This window comes from Frankliniella occidentalis, unplaced genomic scaffold (assembly GCF_000697945.3).
Source record: "Frankliniella occidentalis isolate FOCC.00 unplaced genomic scaffold, Focc_3.1 Scaffold94, whole genome shotgun sequence".
Lineage (NCBI taxonomy): Eukaryota > Metazoa > Arthropoda > Insecta > Thysanoptera > Thripidae > Frankliniella > Frankliniella occidentalis.
In genome coordinates this window covers 367,993-380,153 of record NW_026267223.1, presented here as the reverse complement: position 1 = coordinate 380,153, position 12,161 = coordinate 367,993, and the positions used below count along the sequence as shown (strand labels likewise).

General features: G+C 48.2%; 1 protein-coding gene and 1 long non-coding RNA gene across 18 annotated transcripts in view; one reads left to right on the top strand and one right to left on the bottom strand.

Annotated features, from left to right (window-relative positions):
- LOC127749798 (uncharacterized) overlaps positions 1–12,161 on the bottom strand; it is a 210,102-nt gene that overhangs the window by 25,043 nt on the left and 172,898 nt on the right. The window lies entirely within an intron of this gene.
- The window catches only part of LOC113218380 (potassium voltage-gated channel subfamily KQT member 1-like), a 188,648-nt gene that overhangs the window by 23,801 nt on the left and 152,686 nt on the right, over positions 1–12,161 (top strand). For 16 of the 17 annotated variants that reach the window (XR_008011360.1, XM_052269492.1, XM_052269499.1 and 13 more), the window contains exon 2: positions 7,848–7,915. The exons of the other annotated variant lie outside the window; for it this stretch is intronic. The gene's annotated coding sequence lies outside the window, so the exon portion shown is untranslated. The remainder of the gene's footprint in view (positions 1–7,847; positions 7,916–12,161) is intronic. 17 annotated transcript variants of the gene reach the window in all.

The following is a 12,161-nucleotide window of genomic DNA, read 5'->3' as shown; positions in this document are numbered from 1 at the left end:
TCTCCCTCCCTCTCTCCCTTCCTCCACCTAGATGTGGAGGCGTTTGTATAAAGCAGCAGTTAGCCTGCTTGTGGAGCGAGAGGGAAGCCCGGTGATGCGCCTCGCTCGCTCCTATGGGCCAGGCCTCCAGGGTCCAATAAGAAACGGACTGAGCGCGCCGATGCGCTGCGACGTGCGGGGCGGGGCTAGTTTACCTGGTAGACCTCACTGTGGGTTCCGCGTGAACTTTAAACTTCAGAGTAGTGCACGAACCATCGAACCTTTCACCGAGAGGTTCTACGATCTCTAATAATAGGAATATGGCACGGATCAAGAATCCGAACCACTTAGTCTCTGAACTGGCCATAGGAGGCCGGAGGATTAACAGGCGGAGTCGTCAGCGAGACCGTACGCTTTCTGTTTCGCACAATGGTTTGGGTGACGAATGCTCAATCAAGTGACAACATATTTGTAAAGTGACAAGTGGTATGTAATCAAGACTGACAGATCTTCAGTCCTGTGATAAAACAATGATCCGGAGATAATTTATTTGTTTTATACAACGTCAGAACTCATTTGTTCCATAGACCGAGATGAATGTTTTGACACGATATTTATTGCCACTAATAGTACAATAGTAGGTCCACTGCAATAGGTTTTTACAGCGTAAATTACGCGCCAGTTGCATAGGTTTAGATGGCTGTTTTACAGAGTATGATAGAGAAAGCAAGATGTCCTACATCACGTATGTCCATCCCTCGCTGCCCGACGCTTTAGGGCGGTGGAAAAGCAGGCGCCACCAGCCGGGCGGACTACCGATATTTATGAAGGTGTTATTTGTTTTATTGATTCGGGCGTAAAAAGCTGGATGTGTATCCGCGTGCGTGTGCGTGGTGTATGTGTGTGTGTGTGAGGGCGGGAGGTGAGAGGAGGGGGGCTCTTTGGGGGAGGAGGGCACCGGGAGGGTACGGCTGTTCCCCGACGCACCTCCCCAGAGTACCTAGCCGAAGGTCCTGTCGCCACAGAGGGTTTAACCACGACATCCCATCTAGTCTATCGTGTTGAGGGTTGTCAGATTTTGACGGCTGCTACAGTGCGTGGCCTTGACGAGAGCAAAACGCTTTTGAAACCTGGTTGACAGAAATCTACGCCAGCGATTGGTATTAAACGAGTTAGAAAATCTGTATTTCTGAGGGGAATGCTTCAAAATTGTGGCGTTTTCAAATAAACGCTTAAATGTTGCCATGCTTAAAGAGCTACTAAGTCTACAGCATAATGTTTTGGACGGTAACAAAACAACTGAGCCACCACCGTTGAGGGCATTGCTTTCAAATTTTCAAGAAACTTACTGTTTAAACATCACTGAAAATACCGAGTCAGATAGCTCACTCTCAGAGAGGGTGAGATCGTGACACAAAAAATCTTACTCTCCTTAGGGCGAGATATCTGACTCTCACTCAATTTGAGTCATAATTTGCGGTCCTCACTCAATGAAAGGGAGGTTCCTCACTGCAATTTGGCGGGGTCGGGGAAATCTCACTCCTCCAGAAAGAGAATTCGGTGCATATGAATCAAATAGGGTGAGCCTTATAGTCATCGCTCTGATTGAGGGAGGCAAAATTGTCTCATTCATTTTGAGAACGACACCTCACTCAAATGTTTTCAGTGATGGGTCCAAAAACTCCCTGATGAGAATATTTTTCATTAAAGCTTAGTTATTATTATTCCAGTTTGGTTTCCAAGACTGAGTTCGCAGAGTACGCGGACAAGTTGGCGCCTGTAGGGTGGTCAGGTCCACCGTAGCCCGTCAAGTCGAGTGTGGCATTATGCAATCCTGCTGATAGGCGTCTAATGGAACGGAACTGGGCGGCCAGGCGCTCGGGCCGCGGGCCAGGATGGCGACTGGGGTGCGGGTGCGACAGGGAGGCGTGGGTAACTGACCGGGAGTTTGCCGGACACGGAAGTAGCGCGTAGTTGGACCGTCGCTTCCGGATAGAACTAATAACTCTTGCTTCCCTCCCGGAAGAAGCAAAGCGAGTATGCGGAAAAGGGGGTGGGGATGGGAGGAGGAGGGACATTTGCGCCAGCGCCACAAGTCGACCAAATAAAAAAATAGATTGCGAGAGGCGTAACAGTGAGCGCTTCAAAATTTGAATCGTACGGGCGGCATGAGGCGTACATAGCTAGGGTCGCATATCGAAGGTCGCACCCACCCCCTCCACGCCCCTGCAGTCTCTCTCTCTCCTGCCCCATTGGCCGGCAGAGTTATCATGCTGCCCAACTGCTGCCCGTGTTGTGAGTTTGCGGAACAAAACCAACTGCCGGCCCCCGCTGCTGGTCCACCGCAGTCAATCCTCTTGCGAGACACGACGAAAAAAAGGGAGGGAAACAGAAACAATAACACCGTACGAAGAAATTAAATCAAGCATGAGATAAAATAAAAAAGCAGAAATAAAATAAATCCGATTACGGTGACGACGCTGCTGCTGGAGTGGTGCAGCGCCACCGGCGCCGGCCGGGTGGTCGGCGGAAGGACAGACACTTTTGCACATCAAATATTTACTCGAGCTCCGGAAACGATAACACACGGTCGGAAGGAAATGCGTCGGCATCTGGACAGGCGGTGCGCGGGGGCTGGCCTGTGTGTGCACCGTGTGCTGGTTGGAAAGAGGGAGATAGACTGGAGGGGGGGGGGGGAGAGGTCTTGCTTATTCAACCGTTTGAGCGCTGGCGCCCTGGTTTACGGCCAGGAGCGGTTGGACCTCAGGGACTCAGAGCACAAGGCGCTAGCAGGCCGACCCGCTGGGGCCGGAGCCCGCACGCCAGAGGCGGGAGCAGGTCCCACGAGTCCGACCGACTGATCACCGGCGACATACGTATTGCAGAAGCCGGCACTGGCCCACAAAGAAAACCTGAAGCGTTCGTTGGCTCAACTTTGAGACGATTTCAATTGTATCTTTTTTTTTCTTTTTTTTTTTTTAAATAGCCTGGCAGTATGGTTTCTGTGGTTTTCATCAAAACGTGGTTTGGCTCCGTGTGAAGAAAACAAAAGCAAAAGAGGTGAAAAGGGAGACAGATGCGCCGGGGCAGCTGAAGCCACCAGAGGGAGAGAGAGATAAGACAAATGGTGGATGGAGTGAAGGGGTGAGAGAGACGGGGAACGGGATATGAATCATGACTCTCAGCGTGCGGCCCAGGGGGCCACACACACACGCGCATACCTCTCTCACACACACTCACACACACAGCTACGGTCTACCAAACATCTTCTTCGGACTATGATTTAACTTCGGAAAGAATGATGACTGAAAACTGCGGAACGGCGAGAGTTCCTCTGTGCGGAGGCGCTGTTGCCCAACCTAGCGCTAAAGAGGGAGCTCGGCGGGTTGAAGGGAGTGGAGGGTTAGGGTGGGGACAACATTTCGACTTAATCACGACTAAAGACGGATTATTAGATAAACGTTTATAAAAGTCGGGGCAAAGGAGAGAACGATGAAAGAGGTCAAAGCATCTGCTTTATTTTTGGAAGAATTTTGTGAGAATGTTGCTGGATTGCTTTCAACAAGGCCTTGGCACCGGGCAACATCCATATTCGCAAAAGAAAATTACCTCCCAACATCCGCCTCTACGTGGCAAAGGCCTTCTCGGCAGCAGGCGAGGGGGTGGGGCATCTTTGCTCCTATCAGAGGCCTTCCCGGAACATCGCATCTCAGTCACAGCTGTCGCTCTGGCTATGGTGCTGTTAGTCGATACCTTTGCCGCACAAACTTTTCCCATCCAAGCGGTGATCCCCCCTCTCCTCTCCACTCTAAAAGCAATGTTTTTTTTTAATTGAAATATTTTAGCCATCTTTAGGCCGTTATTGTACAAAAGTTAATTTCCTTTTATTAAAGAAGGGCAACTTTTGGCCGCTTTAAAGGCCAAGAATTTTGTGAAGCAAAAGAGTTCAAAAATTGGTAGCCTGCCAAAATTTGGCAGCCAACATGGTTTGTCAAGCTAGGTGAAAATGGCGTTTGGAGTGTAGCCCAGCCGGCACAGGTAAGCCCGGTGGCAGGCAATGGTTCTCGCTTCAATTACTCGTTCAGTTGCGACTCCTCTCCCCTCTGGGTTGGGCCGGGCGCAGCGAGGTGAGAGGACTGCCACCTCCAGGCATGTCGAGGGGCCGCTGCTGGCTCTCTGTTCATCCCCCTTGTTCGCTTCTCCACTCGCTGTCCACTGAGCTGAGCCCCCGACACAAAAACAGAGACCCACGTGTCGAGACTTATGCAACAGTCGGTCGGCGTGTCGTAATGACAACTTAATGACGTCCGCGCCGGATAGAAGGTGTCACCCGGGCTAAAAGAAAGCCCTGACTTCCAAACGGAAACATCATGATTTTCATAACTTTTCAAAAACTACACTGGATAAAAAAGAATGCAAGACAAAGGCAGACTATCTTGCTGGGTCACTAAAATAATTTGGTTTCACTTTGAAATTTGCTCTGACCCGGAACAAACTTTCCCGACATTTTCGTGAGCCTGTGTATGCTTCTCTGACTTTCCTTACTACCATGAACCCTGACACACAAAGTAAGACACTATAATGGCCAGTCTTCTTTTTAAAGAAAAAAATTGGTAAACCAAACCAGAATTTAAAAGAGGGGGGACAGCGAGTTGAACCAGGTACATTTCTCAATAAAACAATTAGGCAACACTTAGTGGCACAAAAGCCCGGACGCGGCTAGCTGGCATAGCAACACGATGTTATAACTTGCCATGTCCTCGCCAGTACACATTGAAAACCTTACTTATCAATGTCAGTATTTCAAATACAAAGGCATCCGTTGACATACTATTTATGTTCCCGATTAGACTTTGAGGAAAGAAATTCACATCACACAGCAAATTCCATTACCTTAATCATTACAAGTTTGAAGAGGCAGCGAGCGCGTCCTGCCACAGAAAGGCTCGCATGCGCTGGAAGTAACGGGTAACGGGAGATCCTCGTCAAAAGTTGAGGGAGGAATGTGTGTTAGTTCGGAGTGGGGATCCACTGGCTGCGCTGCGGTGAGGGGGTGAAGGGAGAAAGGAAGGAAAAGGAGGGTGGGGGTCACCCGCCTCGAATCGCCAACGGCAGTCAGGTTTATAAGGGGAGAAGAGGAGGGCGTAACTATGTGATACACACTGGTGCGACGCTGCGCGACGCCACGCGCGCCGTGGGGGACCGCTAGATCACGCCTCACCCCGCCTGCCACGCCTCCTCGACGAGGAGGGCAAATTGGAGCGCGGCCAAAAACAAGACGGCAGCCGTACGCGGTGGTGGCCGTGGCTGGCGGGCGGGGATGACATGTGAAGATGCACAGAAAAAAGGAAAAAGAAGGTCCCCCGCCCGAAATATTTTGGGCATTAACCAAAGAAACACACGTGTAAACACTCCAGACCACCTGGCTTACACAGTGTTTTGGCGGTCTGTGACAGCAGCCACGTGGCTGCCGAGCGCTTCAAGAGATATAGATAGATGGAGGCGTGGCGCCGCACTCCCGCCACAATGAGGAATACGCCTGGAGTCCTGGCTCCTCGCACCCCATTATTTCTGTCTGTCTGCAGGCGCTGGTTCTCTCTTCTAGCCTTCTAGCCTTCTACCCCTCCTCCACCCCCTAGCCTCCTCTCTGAATCTAGGCCCCTCTCCAACCCACCGCTCCTCACTGTCTCAACTCAGTCGGTCCTAATATTAATAAAGCAGGGAATACATTGCGGTAGTGATGAGATCCACGGTGGTGTGTCTGTGTATGTATGTGTGCGGGTGTCTGTGGGTGTGTACGCGTGAATGAGGAACAAGCAGTGCTCAACTTTATGCTCCAAACCATACTTCGAAGGATATATAGGATCATATGTAATGATGTTCCGTAATCATCACTTCAATGGAGTCCCTTAGATATAGCGGTGCAAAAGGCACAAATTTAATCATGAAGTTATTTCAGTGTGGGCTTACGATTATTCCGGTTTTTAAAAATGGAAAAAATGAAAATAATTGAGAACCTCATCCCACACGCACTAAGAGAGAGGGAGAGGGAGAGAAAGAGAGAGAGAGAGAGAGAGAGGGGGGGGCAAAGGAGGGGAGACTGGGAGTGCGAGAGGAGCAGGATCAAAAGGAGTCCCCTTCCCTCGACATCCATCTCCCCTTCCCCACCACCTCACTCCTAGCACATTACTATTGGTCAAGGCTTTCAGCCCATTCCAGAACTACACAGACTAGTCGCTTTCACAAAGGGAAGAGGGGAAGGAAGCTGGCATTAAAAAAAAGAGAGAAGGGGCAGAGGAGAAGGGGCATGGGAAGAAGGCGAGCAAGAGAAAAGAACGGGGGAATGAGACAGATAAAGGAGTCCGTTGGTCAGTGGTGCGGCGCGGCCCGCACGGTTCCTCCACCTCCTTCATGACGGCATCCTGGAAGACGGGTCCCCGAGATGGTCTGCGGTAGCTGGAAAAGCTGGCAAAGAAAGCCACACAACAAATGTGGAAGCGCGGATGCCTACTTTTGGCAAAACGAAGGGACGGTAATATTTCCGAATATTGTAGTGCTAAGAGTGGGTCCAGAAATGTTTCTCTCAATTATGGAAATGATGTTGAATGTGTGAGCCTCCCCCGCTCAATGGACGAATCACAATTTATCCTGTTTACCTTTGCTAAGCGGTTGAGACAACGAATAATCCCACGGATTTTACAATGCCAAGGGAGGAGAGGATAGGGTGCTGGTGCTGTGGGGCTCGTGGCGTTAGCTAGTTTAGTAAAACAACTACCAAGAAAAGTATGCGAGACGAGAGTTTTTCAGGTTTGGTTCCTTTAAGACATTAAAACTATTAATGATGATTAAATTATTATTTTTTTCACAGCAAATTTTAGTCGGCATGCATTTTCTACTTGAATTCATAGCAGAGTGTAATCACATGTTGGGTGGTCATGCCACGCGCTATGTGCCAACCCAATAAAAAAGACAAAATAAAAAGGCAAGCAGGCATTTGTTTTAAAAAATGAGTCCCATCAGACCACCTATTCTCTTTCTTAACTGACACGTTTCACCCTCTTAATGGGTGTTGCCAGCACAGGGGTGGCCAGCCCTCTTGCAAACAATGTGACTTATGTAGTTTCAGTTTCATGGCCACGAGTGTAAGCAATATCCAGCGGTTATGTTTAAAAATACGATTACGCGGTTAGGAATTAATTCGGATCCCACGGGTTATGTATTACCGGCTAGGGTGAGGGGTGCTTGGGTTCATTACACTCTCGGCTAGGAGGGGGTGGGGGGATGAGGGGTCTTCCGTCGGTCGGGGGCATAAGGGAGTGTGAGCTGAGATTCTTCGTAATGAAAATTCTTCAGAGCCTGGTCGTTGGCGTGTTGGGGAGACCCCCAGGGGTCGTTAAGGGGTAGATGGGGGATGACAGGGTACCCCCGGAGCGGAGCCTGAGTGCGAATAATGATGTACGGCCTTAAGTAATTATACTCAGTATTAATCCGTCAGGAGTAAAATGATGGAAACAGGATAAGCGCACTGGTCACGTATATAGAGGAAGGGCAAGGAGCATAAACTGGAAGAGAAGACGCACTGGGAGATATTCTTGTGAACGTTACCCTTTTCTATGATGTGGGTTAACAAATTACAATTTAGAAAAATTAAAAGAACAACCACGACTTGCAAAATTGAGACATAAACCTGCTCGTCGATAAACTTCAAATTGATACATAGCCCTTTAACTTTACAATTTTGAAGTGTCATATTACGACACGCTTCAAGGAAAATTTTCCTATAAAATTTTCAACTATTTTTCACAGTGAATCACCAAACGAAACTTTCCTGTTAACATATCGTGTTTCTGTTTTTTGGCGAGTTGCAGGAGGCGGTGATGGCGTAGAACGCGACCAGGAATAACACTCGGGGCTAAATCAGCGTACGGCTGGCAGAGTGAGTGCCAATAATGCTATTAGATACACACTGTAAAAATTTATTGTGAAGTGACAACAAATATCGTGACAAAACACTAATCTTGGCCTATGGAACAAATGAGTCTTCATATGTGTGATAACTCCCTTGTTTTAATGATATGAAAAATCAGTCGCTTCTGTAGCCTCCCCTTAAGAATTACACCACATTACATAGGGATTACACCTCCATGCGTACAGAGTATTACAGGAGTGGTGGCCCCTTCGCCTTTTGTGTGTGTCTTTGTGCATAATAGCCCCTAGTTTTATAACTGCACACAATTTTCCGCGTGGGCGGCACAAGCGCGTGGACTGGACTATTCGGAGTGCAAGATGTTCATTGTTGGGCAGCTACCAAGACGCGGCCCTAAAATGCAACAGGTAGTGTTGAAGAATGACGCCCCCCCCCCACCCCTGCGCCACGGTGTCTGGTAGAAACGGGGTTCGTTTAAAAAGTGATCCACGAACGAAAAGAGCTGGAAATGAGACCGCTGAGGGTGCAGAACAGCCAGGTGGAGGGGGGGCGTAGCGCGGTTGCGCGTTTAGGAGACGGCGTGGCTTGATGGCGGCAATCACAGCGGAGCGAACGGGCGCATTGTAGCTTATGTCGCATAACAGGGGACGGTGTGTGTGCGCGCGCGTGCGTGAGAAAGAGAAAGGAGGGAGGGGTGCGTCTGTGTGCGTTCAGGATGGTGGATCGATACAGAGACCGCAATCATACTTCGCTGTGCAGATAGACAAGCGATTATGTAATTTGCCCAATCTAGTTTTGCCGACATTTTGGTACATATGCACTGAACATCTTAAAGAGCTAATGCTAACTCAGACTCTTGAAGAGTTCGGAAATCGAGGCGTACGCTTGCGCTGTTGGTCTTCAGAGTCGGCATATTGTACCCTGACATACAGCAACTTTAGTGCGCCAGGACGTCCGACTCCCTGCCTACAACGGCACCTAGCGTCAGCAAGCGGGCACCAATGCAAACAACAATGCTGCTGACATTTCATACTGCTGATTCCCTCCCTTTTGCTGCTTTTCTTTATTTTTTTGAATCAGGGAAAGGTCACCGCAATGGGTTGTGTGTATGTTGGGGGGTGGCAAGGGGTGTGAGGGAGCTGGCTCGCATACGAGCTGTGTGACGGTCTGTGAGGCGGGCACGGCCGCGCCACAGCAAGGTGTGTGTGGGCTTAACCTGACCTTAAGTTAACAGGCCGGCCACACTGCCCCGATAACAAACAGACTGGCGAGCCACAGCCGTTTTTTTTATATATCGGGATTGGGCTCGAATTAGCTTCAGTTTCAACGATCAACAGAACATGACGACGAAATTCAGACGACATTTGTACTGGCGTGGAATGATATCGACATCCTCGCTAAAATTATCTGTTAACATGGCAAAACGAAAATTAATAAAAAGGATTTTAAAACAACACGTAAGAGGACGACTCGAACTACAACATAGAGATCTAGGCCGTCTCCATGGGAGATAGCGTAGACACTTCGTGGGGATATTGTCGACGCGGTGAGTAAACTAACATAGACAACACGGAGACGGCCTGGAGACTTGGCGTTTAGTCTCGACAGCCGACGCCTGTTGCAAGCTCAGAGCTGCTACTGACCAGCCAGCGCAGATTGCCTTCAGTGATCTCTCTGGCTCACAGTGGTAACCGCCTCCGCTCGGCAGGCGGGAGGTCTGTGGCTCGATCCCAGCCAGCCCCAGCTACGGTGCTGCTTCTCCGTTTCGATACCTCAGAGCGAGAACCGCTCAGTCTCTCGAGGCGCTACGACAACCGCTGCAGGAAAGCCTATTATACTGAGCGGTTCTCGCTCTGAGGTATCGGTTTTCGTTCCGTCGTTTTCTTTTCTTCGTCAGTCGCACTTCGAAGTCTCCAGATTGTCTTAAGTCAATGGCTCCAAACGTCTCTAAACGGGCTCGCTAACGAGACCTGACTGAGACGCAACTGGAGAAATCGTCCCCACCAAGTCTCCACGCTTTCTCCCATGGTGACAACGTAGATCTCTTTATTTTTGTACGGGGGTATTGCTTATGTTCACTTGACATAAGTATAATATTTTCAAAACAAATATACACCCAGAAAAATCGTCTCTTGGAACAACAAAAATTTTACTTGTTGCAAGCTCATTTTGTACTTAAAATGACCCAAGGGCATTTTTGCATTCGATCAAGTCAAGATTGATCTTGCATGCCTTGAACTTGTTTCAACGCAGAAACGAACTTGGTCGAAGGACAAATCCGCTTTGAAACAAGATGTTTTTCCTGAGAAGCGCTAACTGAAACAAGGCGATATTGCATTTGACCGCGCTTTGGAGGAAATTATACTTGGGAATCCGTATTGAAACAGATGTACTTGTGATAAGAAAATCAGACTTGGGTCGTTGTTAGTACAAAAATTATTTTGGGAAATACACTTCAGGTGAAGGGGTTGTTCAACTTGGTTAAGGGTAGGTAGATTTTCTCACTTAAATATACCCCCCCCCCCTAAATCGCACCCTGCGAACTTAGCGCTAAACTATCCTCAAGGTTGTGCGACGCACCGTTAAGGCTGTAGGTCATATGTGCGGAAAAAATCAAGGATGGCTGGTCTCAGTTTTTCTCTACTTTTTGATATATGAGTGAAGTTGTTGGGTGGGGATTTAATCGGATTGGTCGCTGGACACTCCGAGTGCATATTTAGTACCGTTTTGAATGCCTTTTGGAGTTGGTATAGCATGAGTAGCATCCAAATTAATATGCCTTCAAATATCGCGCCATACCGGGCAATGGGGTCAATAATTCCGATTGTGTTTGGGCCAACAAAATATTATAGATTCCTTTTTACAAAAGGGACTGAATCAATATTTTGCATATGCCCCCCTCCCCCCAAGTAGAAGCAAGATGACAACATCTATATTCATATTTAGTTTCAGCGAGAGGTGCCTAACTCCATAAAAATGTGTACACCGGATTACCAAATTGTAAAGATGACCAATGATTACCAAAGATTACCAATTACCTATGGTATTATACTTTATTATACTATTATATACTAGGTATGATCCACCTGTAGGTATGATCAATCGAAACGGCAATTTATTGTTCCGAGAAAGTTGAATTTTTGTGCAACTCTTTGGTAGTTCTTGATTCTTTATCATGCAAGTTACAAATTTGCATTCTATGATTGGCCAAATCATGATTTTGTCTATGGGAGGGATGCAAAGTTGTCATATTAAACATACGCGTAGGCATTTAGGCAAAATGTGCACAAACATTCATGTCTAAATCAACAAATTTGTCCTTTTAAAGGACCCTCACGAGTGTGTGAATTACCAGGGATTACCAGTGATTACCAAGTCTATGTACTCCTGATTACCACAGTTGGGCACCCCTCGAGTTTCAGTATGAATCGGATTAGAAATGGCAGAGCTCACGCCCAAGTGTATACCGGTAGTCCCGACAATAACCCGAGTGTAACCGCGTAATACCGACCATATCCGAGAGTACTCGAGTAGTTACAACTATAACTTGAGTGTATCCGAGTTGTCCCGACCACAACCCGAAGGTAACCGAGTAGTCCGGAATGCAACTCGCGTAAATGCGAGTCGCCCCGGCCACAACCCGAGGGTGACCGAGTAGTCCCGAACGCGACCCGAGATCGGCGCAGACAGAAGGACCAAATTGCTCTTGATATCAGAGGCAATAATGTTCTTGGGAACAGCACTTAAAAACTGCTCTTGTTTTAAGTGCACGTTGTATTGTAACAAGAAGACAAGAGCGAATTTTAAAGCCTTTTTTTTTACACTTGATTCAAGAAACGATTTTTCTGTGTGTATAATCGTAAAATTTAGTACTTTAATTTGTGTGTGTGTGTGTGTGTGTGTGTGTGTGTGTTAGAGTAAAGCAGGTGTCAAGATGGTTAGGTGTTATTTGTAGTAATGGCAAACGCGTCATTGACGAAAATAAGGTACCAATCGGGTAAGTGCAGCGACCCCTTCCTTCAGAAAAGCAGCGCGGTCGCTCCCAGTCTCTTCTCCACCCGTCCTGCCCCGTGATATATTGCACAAATGCAGATTGGCTCGATCAAGTCGCTTGGGCGCGCTTCAGTGCGTGTCTGAGGCCGGCCCGGTCGCCCCCCCCCAAAAAGGATTTTAAAACAACACGTAAGAGGACGACTCGAACTACAACATAGAGATCTAGGCCGTCTCCATGGGAGATAGCGTAGACACTTCGTGG